The following is a 14,018-nucleotide window of genomic DNA, read 5'->3' as shown; positions in this document are numbered from 1 at the left end:
GAAGCAGAAAGTTAGTGGCCATCCAAGTCTTTATGTCTTTAAGACATTCCTGCAGTTTAACTAATTGGTGTGTGTTATCTGGCTTCATGGACAGATAGAGCTGGGTGTCATCTGCATAGCAGTGAAAATGTATGCTATGTCTTCTAATGATGCTGCCTAGGGGAAGCATGTATAATGTAAACAGAATTGGTCCTAGCACCGAACCCTGTGGAACTCCATAATTAACCTCAGTGTGTGAAGAGGACTCTCCATTTACATGCACAAATTGGAGTCTATTAGATAGATATGATACAAACCACTGCAGTGCAATACCTGTAATACCTACAGCATGTTCTAATCGCTCTAATAGAATATTATGGTCAACAGTATCGAATGCTGCACTAAGGTCAAGAAGGACAAGCACAGAGATGAGTCCACTGTCAGAGGCCATAAGAAGATCATTTGTAACCTTCAATAAAGCTGTTTCTGTGCTGTGATGAACTCTGAAACCTGACTGAAACTCTTCAAATAAACCATTCCTCTGCAGATGATCTGTTAGCTGTTTGACAACTACTCTTTCAAGGATTTTTGATATGAAAGGAAGGTTGGAGATTGGCCTATAATTAGCTAAGACTGCTGGGTCTAGAGATGGCTTTTTGAGTAAAGGTTTAACTGCAGCCACCTTGAAGGCCTGTGGTACATAGCCGATTATTAGAGATAGGTTGATCATATATAAGATCGAAGAATTAATCAATGGCAGGACTTCTTTGAGCAGTTTTGTAGGAATGGGGTCTAAAAGACACGTTGATGGTTTGGAGGAAGTAATTATTGAAGTTAACTCAGAAAGATCGATTGGAAAAAAAGAGTCTAACTTAACATCAATGGAACTAAGAGTAGCTGTAGATAATATTACATCTGTGGGATGATTATTGGTAATTTTTTCTCTAATGATAAAAATTTTATTTGTGAAGAAGTTCATGAAGTCATCACTAGTTAACGTTAAAGGGATGGTTGGCTCAACAGAGCTCTGACTTTTTGTCAGCCTGGCTACAGTGCTGAAGAGAAACCTGGGGTTGTTCTTATTTTCTTCAATCAGTGATGAGTAGTAAGCTGTTCTGGCTTTGCGGAGGGCTTTCTTATAAAGCAACAAACTATTTCTCCAGGCTAAATGATGATCCTCTAAATTTGTGACACGCCATTTCCTCTCCAGATTACGAGTCATCTGCTTTAGGGTACGTGTTTGAGAATTATACCACGGGGTCAGGTACTTCTGATTAGAGACCTTAGTTTTCACTGGAGCTACAGTATCCAGAGTCGTATGTAGTGAGGAGGTGAAATTATTAACAAGATAATCGACCTCTGTTGGGGTAGCGTTCAGATAGCTGCTCTGCTCTGTGTTGGTACAGGGCATTGACGATGATAACAGTGGCTGGATTATATTCTTAAACTTAGTTACAGCGCTTTCAGAAAGACATCTACTTTGATAAAGTCCACTCTCCACTGCTGCGTAATCAATTATTGTAAATGTAAATGTTATCAAGAAATGATCAGACAGGAGAGGGTTTTCAGGAAACACTGTTAAATGTTCAGTTTCTATGCCATATGTTAAAACAAGATCTAGAGTGTGATTAAAGTGGTGGGTGGGTTCTTTTACATTTTGAGAGAAACCAATTGAGTCTAACAACAGATTAAATGCCATGTTGAGGCTGTCATTTTTAGCATCTACATGGATGTTAAAATCACCCACAATAATTATTTTATCTGAGCTCAGAACTAAATTAGATATAAAGTCTGAGAAATCAGACAGAAACTCTGTGTAAGGCCCAGGTGGACGATAGATGATAACAAGTAAGATTGGTTTCTGAGTTTCACAGCTGGGGTGGACAATGCTAAGCATCAGGCTTTCAAATGAATTAAAAGTCTGTCTTGGTCTTTCATTAATTAATAGACTGGTGTGAAAAATTGCTGCCACACCACCCCCTCGACCTGTGCTTCGAGATTTCTGGTAGTTAGAATGACTCGGGGGTGTTGATTCATTTAAACTAACATAATCATCCTGCTGCAACCAGGTTTCTGTAAGGCAGAGTAAATCAATTTGTTGATCAATTATTAAGTCATGTACTAACAGAGACTTGGAGGAGAGAGACCTAATATTTAATAATCCACATTTCACTGTTTTACTCTTTGGTTCAGATGTGGATACTGTATTGTTCTTTCTTTGTGATTGTTTAAGTTGTTTGTTGCTGGTTTTTAGTTTGTTTTTTGTCTTTTTGGAATCAGACACAGTCTCTATGGAGATGGGTTTTTGGGGGGGTAGCAGGAGGAGAGAAGCTGCAGAGAGGCGTGTAAGACTGCAACTCTGCTTCCTGGTCCCAACTCTGGATAGTCATGTTTTGAGGGGTTTAATAAATTTGTCGATATTTCTAGAAATGAGAGCTGCTCCATCCAAAGTGGGATGGATGCCATCTCTCCTAACAAGACCAGGTTTCCTCCAGAAGGTTTGCCAATTATCTATGAAGCCCACATCGTTTCTGGGACACCACTCAGACAGCCAGCAATTTAAGGAGAACATGCGGCTAAACATGTCACTCCTGGTCTGATTGGGGAGGGGACCAGAGAAAACTACAGAGTCCGACATTGTTTTGGCAAAGTTACACACCGATTCAATATTGATTTTAGTGACCTCCGATTGGCGTAACCGGGTGTCATTACTGCCGACGTGAATTATGATTTTATTGAATTTACGTTTACCCTTAGCCAGCAGTTTTAAATTTCCTTCAATGTCGCCTGCTCTGGCCCCTGGAAGACAATTGACTATGGTTGCCGGTGTCTCTAGCTTCACATGTCTGAGAACAGAGTCACCAATTACCAGAGTTTGACCCCCGGCGGGTGTGTCACCGAGTGGGGAAAAACGGTTAGACACATGAACGGGTTGGTGGTGTACCTGGGGCTTCTGTTTAGGACTACGCTTCCTTCTCACCGTTACCCAGCCTTTCCCCAGCTGCTTGGGGTCTGCCGGGGAACAGCTAGCGGGGCCTACGCTATCTTCGGCTGCACCAGCTACAGGGGCCTGGCTAGCTAAGGGTGAGAGCAGGGTGCAAAGCCGAGTCTCCAATTCAGTAATCCTGGCCTCCTGAGCTGCAAATATGCTACATTTGTTACAGATATCATTACTGCTAAAGGAGGCCGAGGAGTAACTAAACATCTGACACAATGAGCAAGAAAGTGCAGAAGGGACAGGTGAAGTAGCCATGGTGCTAACGGGTCGGCTACGAGCTAAGCTAGCGAAACAGTACAGAGACAGTGAGTGAATACTATAAATTAGGTAGTGAGTACACAGAAAGTGTGCTTCGGATGAAGCACGTGAAGATTATACTGTGAAAAAAGAATGTATTTAAAAGTTGTTAATTAAACTGCTAAGCAAATAAGCTACTCAGAAACACCACTGTGTTTGAGCAGGAACAGGAAGCGATACTATACCACAGAGCGAGCGAGCGAACACCAAGTGACAGCGCCACCGACAGGAGAAATTGCAAACTGAGTGCCACTTCTTCTCTTATAATAAGGAGAAGAAGACAGAGAAGGAGAAGAGGAGTGGGTCTGCAGCAGGATCGGGGAGAAAATGGAAGTTCTTCGCGGTCATGGGGTTTCTGGACCCCTTCCTCACCCCGCGGGAGACTAGCGGTAATATGGTGCGGACCGTCGAGAACTTCTCCCCCGAGGACCAGGGACAGCCCGAAGAGGCAGCAGGGGAGTGTCAGTCAGAAGGTATGTTTACATTGAGTTAATGTAGGCAGTTAATTTATGCGTGTTGTCATACAGGAACATATTTTGTTTATTAATAAACAGTATACAGTAGTCCCGCTGTTCATCCGTCACTGCCTCGCCTTTTCGCTGATTTTTTTTATTGCACCGTACAGCTTTCAACAATGCGCATTGCATTCTGCAGCCCAAATGACAAATCTCCTCCGTGTTGTGTCTCCTACGCTTGCCAAACTTATCATGTTTGGTTTTGATAACCATCACGTCCAATAGAAAAAAACAGCACAAAAACACTCATAACTATGACCCTCATTCGGAAATAGACACCTGCACCAGGAGCAAAAAAGGCGCACAAAAGTGGCGCCGCAGACGGAGAAAAAGCGCGGCATAATACTTTTACGTTTTAAAATCGACAAAGGTTTTCACTTTGAGAATCAACTTGTGAGACCTGTGACTACTGTTCATGTGCTGCAATAAATGAGAGACCACTGTATATAATAATAAGTATATAAGTATATAATAATATAATATTCTCTATGACTATTGTCTTCAACCTGTTAACATTTAATATTGTCTTCATAGAGTCAAGTAATCATGCAGCAGAGTCCTCCCCCGTCTCTTCTCCTGGCTCCCCAGTCCCTGGTCCCTCAGCTCCTGCTGCTGCACCCACAGGTATGAACATCAAGCACTGACAGCTTTTTACTTGCTTGAATTCCCTTGTGATCACCTTTACTAAATATCTACAACCAATCTGTTTATATCCTGTTTTTTTCAATTTTGAAAATGAAAATCTAGTAGCAGCCTTCTCATTACTTTGTGTTGTTTTGTGCTGTGTTTTACAGGCCCACAGAGGAGGACAGCTCGAAGGCGGGCGAGGGACGGGTCCCAGGACGGTCCATCGGCGGTGGAGCTGGCCATCCTGGAGTCCCTAAAGTGGCCACGCCCGTCTCCAACTGAACATTTCCTCCTCGGCCTTGTTCCTGTTCTGGAGAGCATGCCGCCTCAGACACGAGAATTCGTGAAATTTCAAATTTATAAATTAGCTTTTGAAAACAGCACAGCTGTGTTAAATTTGGAAACATTGGACCCTAATGATCAGTAGTTTTCTGATGAGGCAGCAGCTCTCCAGGGCAGAAACAATGTTCTTATTTTTCTCCTCCTTCTCCCTGAGGCTCTTCCACTCCAAGCTGGGTCCTTTTTATTCCTGTCTCTCTGTAAATAGTTAAATTTCATATATTTATGATAAATGTTTTTGTTAATGAATTTATATTTTTTCAAATAAACATTTATAATGACAAAATGTCTCTGTTCTACTACACAGCAAATATTGGCACCCGACTTGACACAAGTAGAATTTATTTCATATTATACTAATGACAAAACATACTAATACAGTGGGATGCAAAAGTTTGGGCAACATTGTGAAAAGTAATTATTTTCTTGTACAAATCATTGGTTGTCACAATAAAAATAGTCAGTTAAATATATCATATAGGAGACACACAGTGATATTTGAGAAGTGAAATGCAGTTTACAGAAAGTGTGCAATAACTGTTTAAATCAAGCAGGTGCATAAATTGGCGACACAAAAAAAGAGAAATGAAATAAATATTTAGTGTATATCAATGTGTGTGTCTCCTATATGATATATTTAACTGACATTTTTCATTGTAACAGTGATTCATACAGGAAAATAATGACTATCAATAAGGTTGCCCAAACTTTTGCACCACACTGTATATAGGAACATAGTGAAGACAAGTTACTTAAGAGAGTAAAAAGAGGTTAGTTTATTTTGGAGTAGAGCTCCATTTATTAAGAAAAATTTAAAAAGACAGGAACACTCTTTAGAGGTTTGTGGGTGGCTCTTAAAAGAGCCGTTGTGGGGAAGTCACTCGGACTTCAAACAGGCTACTCCTTTGGTTGCCAAGACACAGCTCCCTCCACCGAGAAGTGAGCCATGAAATTCTCCCTCACCAGGACAGCCTCTCTGGAGGAGTTGTTTGCTGGCAAGGAACCTGGACAAAATTGTTTAAAATGAGTATTATGTGTACTGCAGTTACAAAATACATTATTGAAATTACAAAATTACAAATTGCAAAACATAAATCTTACATAAAACCTTTTGTAATTATAAGGATAATTACATGATATATATTAGATATAATCTAAAACAGTCTGCGGTGATTATATACAAATATTCAACTATCCCAGAATTAAACCAGGTCTAAATAAAAAGGAGTGAGCATCACTACAAAGGTTAACTCAGTGGTCCTAATGCTACAGTTTGATATCAGCAAACACCGAGCGCATACATTGATATGACACCACAGACATGCTATCATTCAAACACTGATAACAGCATAAATCGAATTAAATCGGGACTTGATGAGACCTTCTGAGTATCACTAGAAATATTATAAACAGTCGTCTCCGCACCACAGTTTGCTATCAGTAAACACCGAGAGCGTTCACTGTTAGCATAGCACGTCCATGTTAGCAGTGTATAAATGGATGGTTTAGCATGTATTAGCACAGGTATCAATAAAGGACTACCGTATTAAATACTTTTACTAACCTCAGGCAGATGGACAGGCGCTCTGCAGGTGGGATTGAGCGCCTGTAATTGGTGTCTAGGCGGGCGATTCTGGGACCGACCCGGGGAAGCAGGTCCTCAAACTGGCCGAGTGAAAGACGGTGATGTCGCTGGAATCGGCCGTCATCCAGGCGCAGCTCCTGGAGCAAATGGTGAAACTCACCAAACTGCTCATGCCTCTGGAGGACCTGATGGACCCAGGTAGGGCGAGGGCGTCTTTTACGCCGCTGCTCTGCTCTCCACAGTACATAGAGAAGGGAGACTCTCTCTTCAAGCGCTAACTCGACAGCTGCCATCTTGCAAAGATACCGGTCTGGCACAACTTCCTCCCACATCCCTCCCACATTTCCGGTTCACGCGCGTCAAAATATCATATTTTGACGCGCGATGGATTTTTCTTGGACACGCGTTGAGGCGCGAATGTGCACGCGTCAAATTAGGGGCGTTTGGGGCGTTTTTGTTCGCGTCCATCGCGTTCGGTGTGAACACACCGTTAGTGTTCATACTTGGGGTTTGGCTTGCAGACTCTCCCAAATCGTGTGATGTAAGCATCACTTGCCAGGCGACAGGGGGACTGGACAGGGGCTTGTGTGAAGTGTTGTGTACGGCTATGTGTTTGTTCTTCAGTGTGTGTCACAGGTCTTTGGATGTGCTGTGGGGAACTTGTGGTTGGTGGTTGGACCGCGGTGTAATCATCACGGGAATCTCCGTGTTGTGGTGGTGGTTCAGAAACTGGGAGGACATGCCTGCGGTTCCGTCTGTACTCTCCACCTCCTGACTGGACGATGTACGATCTGGGCTCCTTGCAGGCTTCCTTGATGGTTCCTAAGGAGTCATGTCCATGACGCGTTTGCATCCGCACAACCTCACCTGGCATGAGGGGACGGAGGGGTCTGCTGGACTTGTCATAGTATTTCTTTTGTGCATGGCGCTTGTGAAGTAAGTTTGTTTTAACAGCTCTGTTGCTTTTGGGGCTGGGAACGAGCAGACGTTTACACACAGGTAGGGTAGTGCGCGTCTGTCTTGACATCAGCCTTTCAGCTGGAGAACCTAATGTGTGGTCTCGTGGCACATTGCGGAGATTGAGTAGGTTGAGGAAGACATCTGTTCCATCTCTCTTTGACCTCTCCATCAACTGCTTTGCACTGCGAACTGCACGTTCAGCCAGTCCATTGGCCTGCAGATATTCTGGGCTACTTGTCACATGAACAAAGTCCCAGGCCGAAGCAAAGTCTGCAAACCGTTGGCTAGTGAACTGGGTGCCGTTGTCTGATATTACTTTGTGCGGGCAGCCGTGGACGGAAAAGTGTCTTTTAAGCTTTGTAATGACAGTGTTGGCGGTTAGGTCACGAAGCAAGTCTACCTCGAACCAACCTGAGTAAGAGTCGACGACAACCAGGTGATGTTGACCATTCCACTCAAAGATGTCAGTGGCGACGGTTGACCAGGGTAAGTCCGGCACTGGATGTAGCTTCAGTGGCTCTTTCTGTTGATGTGGCCTGGTGCTGTTGCACACTGAGCAAGAAACGGCTGTTTCTTGCTCTATATCTTCAGTCATTGTGGGCCAAAACACAATACCACGGGCCCTGCGTTTAGTAGCTTCCGTGCCTGGGTGCCCTCTGTGGAGGATGGCAATATAATCCTTTTGCAAAGACTTGGGGATCACTGTTTTCGGGCCTTTCATGACAATGCCATCTTCTAGGGTGAGTTCATCTTGATATGGGTGGTATTGACGAAGTTCTGTGGGCAGCTGAGTTTGTCTGCAAGGCCAGCCTCTCATTATGACAGTGCTCAGTTTCTGTAGCTCTGGATCAGAGGCAGTGTGTTCCTTTAGCTGTGTCAGCCTGGAAGAAGAGATTTGTTGGATCGACATGATCTCGTAGTCAGCTGTTTCATCACTGTGCTGATCTGTCGAGGTTGTGGGAGCACGGGACAAAGTGTCGGCAAGGTACATCTGCGAGCCTTTTTTGTACACCATCTGAAAGTTGTACTTCTGCAGTCTGAGCATCATGCGTTGCAGTCTGGCTGGAGCTGAATGTATTGGCTTGTTCAAGATAGTGACTAATGGTTGGTGATCAGTTTCGATTTGGATTTGCTTACCACAGATGTAATCATTGAACTTGGAACAACCGAATACAACTGCAAGAAGCTCCTTCTCGATCTGCGCATAGCGCATTTCTGTCTGCGTCAGAGTACGAGAGGAGTAGGCGATCGGGGCACCTTCCTGGAGGCATGCAGCCCCGAGTCCATACTGCGATGCATCACACGTTAGCGTGACGGGTTTCTGGACGTCGTAGTAGCTGAGGGTGGGAGGACTTGTTAGGCTCTGTTTTAAAGCATCGAATGCATCTTGATGCTGCTTCAGCCAGCACCACTGAATGTCTTTGCACGTTAGCTCCCGAAGTGGGGCTGAGAGCTCACTGAAATTAGGAATGAACTTTGCTAGGTAATTAATCATCCCTAAGAAGCGTTGGAGAGCTGTGACGTTTTCAGGTGTGGGCATCTCCTTAATTGCTTTAGTCTTTGCTGGGTCAGGCTTTAAGCCCTTGCTTGTGAAGACGTGACCAACATAGCAGACTTCTTTGAGACTGAATTTGCACTTCAGGGGGTTGAGTCTCAGTTTGACTTCCCTTGCACGGTCGAGTACCTTTCTGAGATTGTGTTCATGCTCTTTCATATCTCTTCCGCCAATGATTATGTCGTAGACGATGACAGCACAGGGGTATCCAGCAAAGATCTGCTCCACTGCACACTGGAACACCTCGCTGGCTGAGTTTATTCCATACGGCATTCTGAGAAACGGAATCTGCCAAACGGCGAGCTGTTTGGCAGATTCCGGCTACGGCTACCTCCTCTATAGTACGCATAGGGTGATGTGGGCGTTTTAGCGCTTTGTTTAGATCTTTAGATTCAGAGTCTGATGTCATCTGAATTTTTCTTGTGGGTCGCCACCATAGACGACACCCATTCTGTTGGCTCGGTGACAGGGGTGATCACACCCAACTCGACCATGCGGGTTAATTCTGCTTTAACCTTGTCTTGCTTTGGAACGGGTATTTTGCGTGCAGGCTCTACTACTGGTGTGACTTCTGGGTCTATTTTCATGGAATAGGTAACCGGAAGTTTACCAAGTTTATCTTTGAAGAGGTCTGAATACTCTAAGAAGATCTGTTCTGAAAAGGTGCTTTCCACATCCTTGGCTACATGGTGGACTTCTTTGTTCAGTGTGATTAATTGTAAGTGGAGTGAGTCTGGTAAGCCAAGTAAGGGTTCTACGTCTTGTTTCACTACGAAGAACTGCAGAGGGTATTCCTTGCCTGCAGAGTGGCATGAGAGTGTTGCTGTGCCAGCTGTTTGAATTTCCTCACCTCCATATGCCACCAGTTTAGTTTTCTGTGATGGCAGGAGTTTTTCATCTTGTCTCAGTTGTTCAAAAAGGTCAGCTGGCATGACATTACATTTGGCGCCAGTGTCCACCTTGAGCTCTAAGGGTTTTCCATTAATATGCACTGTGGTGAAAATGTCATTCTTGTAAGGAAAGCAGGGATTTATAGTGTCTATATTAATTCCATTCACATAGAACAGTTCCTCATCGCTGCTAGGCGCTTGCATCTCAATGTGGTTAACGGGTCTCTTTTTGAATTGCCGTGTTTGTGATGACTTGCAGCATTTCTGGAAATTATTCCATTTTTGGCACTTATGGCATTGCTGGCTATATGCTGGGCATTTGTCTCTTTTTGCCACGTGGCTGCCCCCGCAGTTGTTGCATTTTGTGATTGCGTGAGCGAGCCTCTGTTCTGGATGTGTTGCACGCCGCTCATTGCCTGTCTTTGTCTTGACTTTGTGTGGATGTTTTTTCTTTATTGTGTGATGCAAGGTATCCACCTTTGCCGCCATTTGTTTTGGAGCTGCTAGAGCTTTCGTATGTTGATCTGTCTGCTCGAATATCTGGCACATTTCAATTGCTTTGCTCAAAGTTAAGTCACTGTCGCGCAGCAGTTGCTTTCTCATGCTGTCACTATTTATGCCACAAACGAGTCTATCTCTGATGAGCTCATCTTTAAGCTGGCCAAATCTGCAACTGCCTTCCTTATTTTTCAAGTCACTCACGTAAGACTCAATTGTTTCATCTGGCCGTTGGTTTCTGGTGTTAAACTTGTGCCTTTCCATTGTTATGTTTGTTTGGGGATTACACAGTTCCCGAAATTTGCGCTTTAGACATTCCGGGTCTTCTCTCGATTCTGCTTCGGTCACCAATTGTCTGTGTTCTCCTTCCCCCACGTGCACAGCGGGTGCATAAACGAAGGCGCGCTCCCGCTCGATGGCTTCAGAGCCGGCCAGGTTTAGCAGGATGAACGCTCTAGTTCGAGCATCCTTATCGGAATGAGCAGCGGCTATAAATATGTCGTATTCCTGCTCGAATACACGCCACTTCTCAGCGATGTTTCCACTGAACACCAATGGTTCTGGTCTACGGAATCCGTCTGACATGGTCGTTGATGCTCAATAGCCTTTGCTACGATAGCCGAGCAACGCTAGCTGGTTACTTGCTTGCTTCGTCCGCAAAGTGCTGGGAAAACTTTAGCCTTACCACTCCGTCGGCAGGGCTGTAGCACACGACCAAACCACAACTTCTGACACCATGTTTGATGTTCAGTAAAGACTCTGGATTCGTGATTACTAGCAAGCCTTGTTTACTGTGTAACTGAGCAGACATTACACGTAAGTCACCTCAATCCGGGGGGCGGGTCTCACTTTCGCGCTGTCTCACTGCGTGCGTGCGCAGCGTAGTACACGGAACAGGTATATTAAAGCAGCATTAATGAACAATATTAGTCAGATGTTCTACACTTATCATACAAAATCTGTCCCTCGCTCTCCCTCTCTCTGTCTTTCACTCACACAGACACACACACGATCAACTTTGCTAAATTACTAATGAAAAACATTGACCAGGCAGCTGTGATTGAGCAGCAATGTCCATCCATCTCTTTTCATGGTTGTTGTAGTCGTGATAATTTTGTGATGTCACATTGAAAAGCCTCGGATACGGAAGCGTGGAGCTTGTCGCTACCCGATCCGTTCCGGAAACCCGATCGGTACACTGCATACGCAAATCTTACGTCACTTCCTCTCTTTGCCAACATTGCGACATTCAATATATTTGAATGACTCGGTTAGCACCCAGTTAGCTCTTAGCATTTCTCAACAGCTCTGCCTCCTTTTCGACTACCGGGACATTTAAACAATGGATAATCCGTATCCGCAACAAATTTTTGCTTTTCTCCTCAAGAGAGAGCGTCCCCGATTGAACAACAGCGCCGTAAAATAAGAAGAATGGTTAATAATACAGACTTTGTAATATGTCACGTGAAGATTCAGCAGCCAGATAAAGTGTTTACTGGCAATTGACAGTGATAGCGGACATCATCATCACTATTCCAACAATCCTTTCCACACAGACAAGCATAAACACACTCGATTATCACTAAATTAAATTTAACACATGTTTGTAATGACGCTAATTTAGTTTACAATAGGGTTCATTCGCTCAGTCAGCAGGTGGCGGTATCCTTGTATACTGGGGAGTAAACTGCCATTAAACGAACAGAAGAAGAAGAAAACCCCTGCACATGCGGCACGGATCGGGTAGAGCCGATTTGTACGGTCCGACTTTGCACATGCGCAGTAAGGATCGGGAGTCCTGATCTGTCAATATCTTTTTATTTTTTTGTTTTTGTCTACATTATATTAAATGTTTCATTATCGGAAACATTTTAAGAGATACTTGTTATTCTTAACATCTTAACAGATACTCTGACCTGTAACTATTGTAAAATGCTTCGACCGGAAGTAGACACCTTTCGCGAATGCGGAGTCCCAATCGGGTTTCCGGTATGGATCGGGTAGTGACAGAGCTGCCACCCAGGCAAAAGAAAAATAGAGCTATATCATGTTATAACATGAAACGTATATTGTTCTAACAATATACTTTTAATGTTTGTACAATATACTATCATGTAGGTACAATATACCTCTCACCTTTGAACTATATAATATCATGTTATTACAATATACATAATATAAATATTATATTGTACGAATGTGATAATTATATTGTACAAACGTACAATTGAGATTAGAGGCTACATTGCAGCTCCAGTCACGGCTTTCATCACTGTCTTTCTCGTCTTTCACAGCCAAACATTGGCTAGCACTGCTTAGCCTTGCATGCGTTCTTATTTTAAACTTAATTTGGAATTCATTGCAAACTGTTTGTGCGGGATATGAATGACAAGATTGTTTTTCAACAAGAGTTGGAAAAAACATCTCCAGTGTGATCAAATCTTCTTGCCAAACATCCGCAGCTTGGCAGTGTATACAGCACTATAATTACCAGACCTAATTATTTCAAAAACCATACATCTTTCCACTGGTCTCAACTTCATCATACATCACCTAGACACAGAGCTGGATGAGGCCAGCAAAAACAGCGGCCTATTCGACAAAGACTATGGATCCATGGGGTCGGGAAAGCCAGAAGCAGGGGAGCTGGAGAGGTACCTTTCATGTCCATTCACTGGAGGTGTGGATCTATTGCATGGCTTTCCTCACATCAAGAAGCTGTTGATCAAAATCAACACAGCTCTTCATGCGTCTGGAGCTTTTGAAGGACTTCTTAGTCATGCAGGACTCCTGTTCACTGCTAAACAGTCACAGCTTCACAGAAAGAACCTTGAGAGCAAACTGCTGCTGAAGCTTAACCATCACTTCACTGAGTGAAGAAATGGCACATTTTTGCTAAATATGCAGAAATAGATGCACACCCATACAATTTATGGTAAACTGAGCTGCCTTGTATGTACTGTACATATGTTGAAGATGCCTCGCTCTAATGTTTTCTCTGAGGCTGCTGTGCCATTTGGAGCAAAGATGAATATTTACAAGTTTACAGCATATCTTGTCACTAGAAATTGTTTGCACTGTTTATATATTTATATTATTTACTGTAGGTATTGGTGAAAAAAGCTTTATGTTGTGAAAAAATGACATCTGGAAATTAGAATGGAAATTAGAATTGTTGTGCCTTATTTTGTTGATGTTTTTACATATATTCTATTTGAAAATGCTAAAATTTGTATATTTATTTATTTTTGTTTGTCTGATAGCATTTATTTAAAAAATAAATTGGACATTTCAAACACTTATTTACTACTTGAGTAGTCTTTTCACCAAGTACTTTTTTACTCTTACTTGAGTAACTTTTTTGACGACTACTTTTCACTTTTACTTGAGTAATAATATTTTAAAGTAATGCTACTCTTACTTGAGTACAATTTTTGGATACTCAACCCACCTCTGTGTACAGTACAATCCTACTGACACAGCAGAGGGATAACGACGGCTATTCAACATCGTTGCATGACACATTCGAGCTGCATGATGCAGACAAAGTGACTAAATCATCTTTTTTGTGGTTTATTGTCTTCAAACCAGCAGACAAAGCCGATGGCAGAAGATGTGTGGAGAAGAACTTCAGGCCGTTTACTGAAAAGGTATTTTTTTCTTGTTATCAAAAGACATTTGGAGTGACGGCTTCTACAACTGGTTGTGCTGGAGTAAAGCTTACAGTCTAAGTGTTGATATTCACACAGCAAATTCAAAAGTGTTAAATGTTTTG

The 14,018-nt window shown here is 43.1% G+C and overlaps 2 long non-coding RNA genes across 2 annotated transcripts in view; both read left to right on the top strand.

Annotated features, from left to right (window-relative positions):
• The window catches only part of LOC146502698 (uncharacterized), a 358,388-nt gene that overhangs the window by 92,548 nt on the left and 251,822 nt on the right, over positions 1–14,018 (top strand). The gene's annotated exons all lie outside the window — the stretch shown is intronic.
• On the top strand, positions 3,539–5,041 carry LOC146502703 (uncharacterized). The gene is made up of 2 exons (XR_014869643.1): positions 3,539–3,747; positions 4,324–5,041. It is a non-coding gene; the product is annotated as an uncharacterized LOC146502703 (long non-coding RNA).

This window comes from Neolamprologus multifasciatus, chromosome 15, assembly GCF_963576455.1.
Source record: "Neolamprologus multifasciatus chromosome 15, fNeoMul1.2, whole genome shotgun sequence".
Taxonomy (NCBI): Eukaryota; Metazoa; Chordata; class Actinopteri; order Cichliformes; family Cichlidae; genus Neolamprologus; species Neolamprologus multifasciatus.
This window is presented reverse-complemented; position numbering and strand designations above follow the sequence as displayed.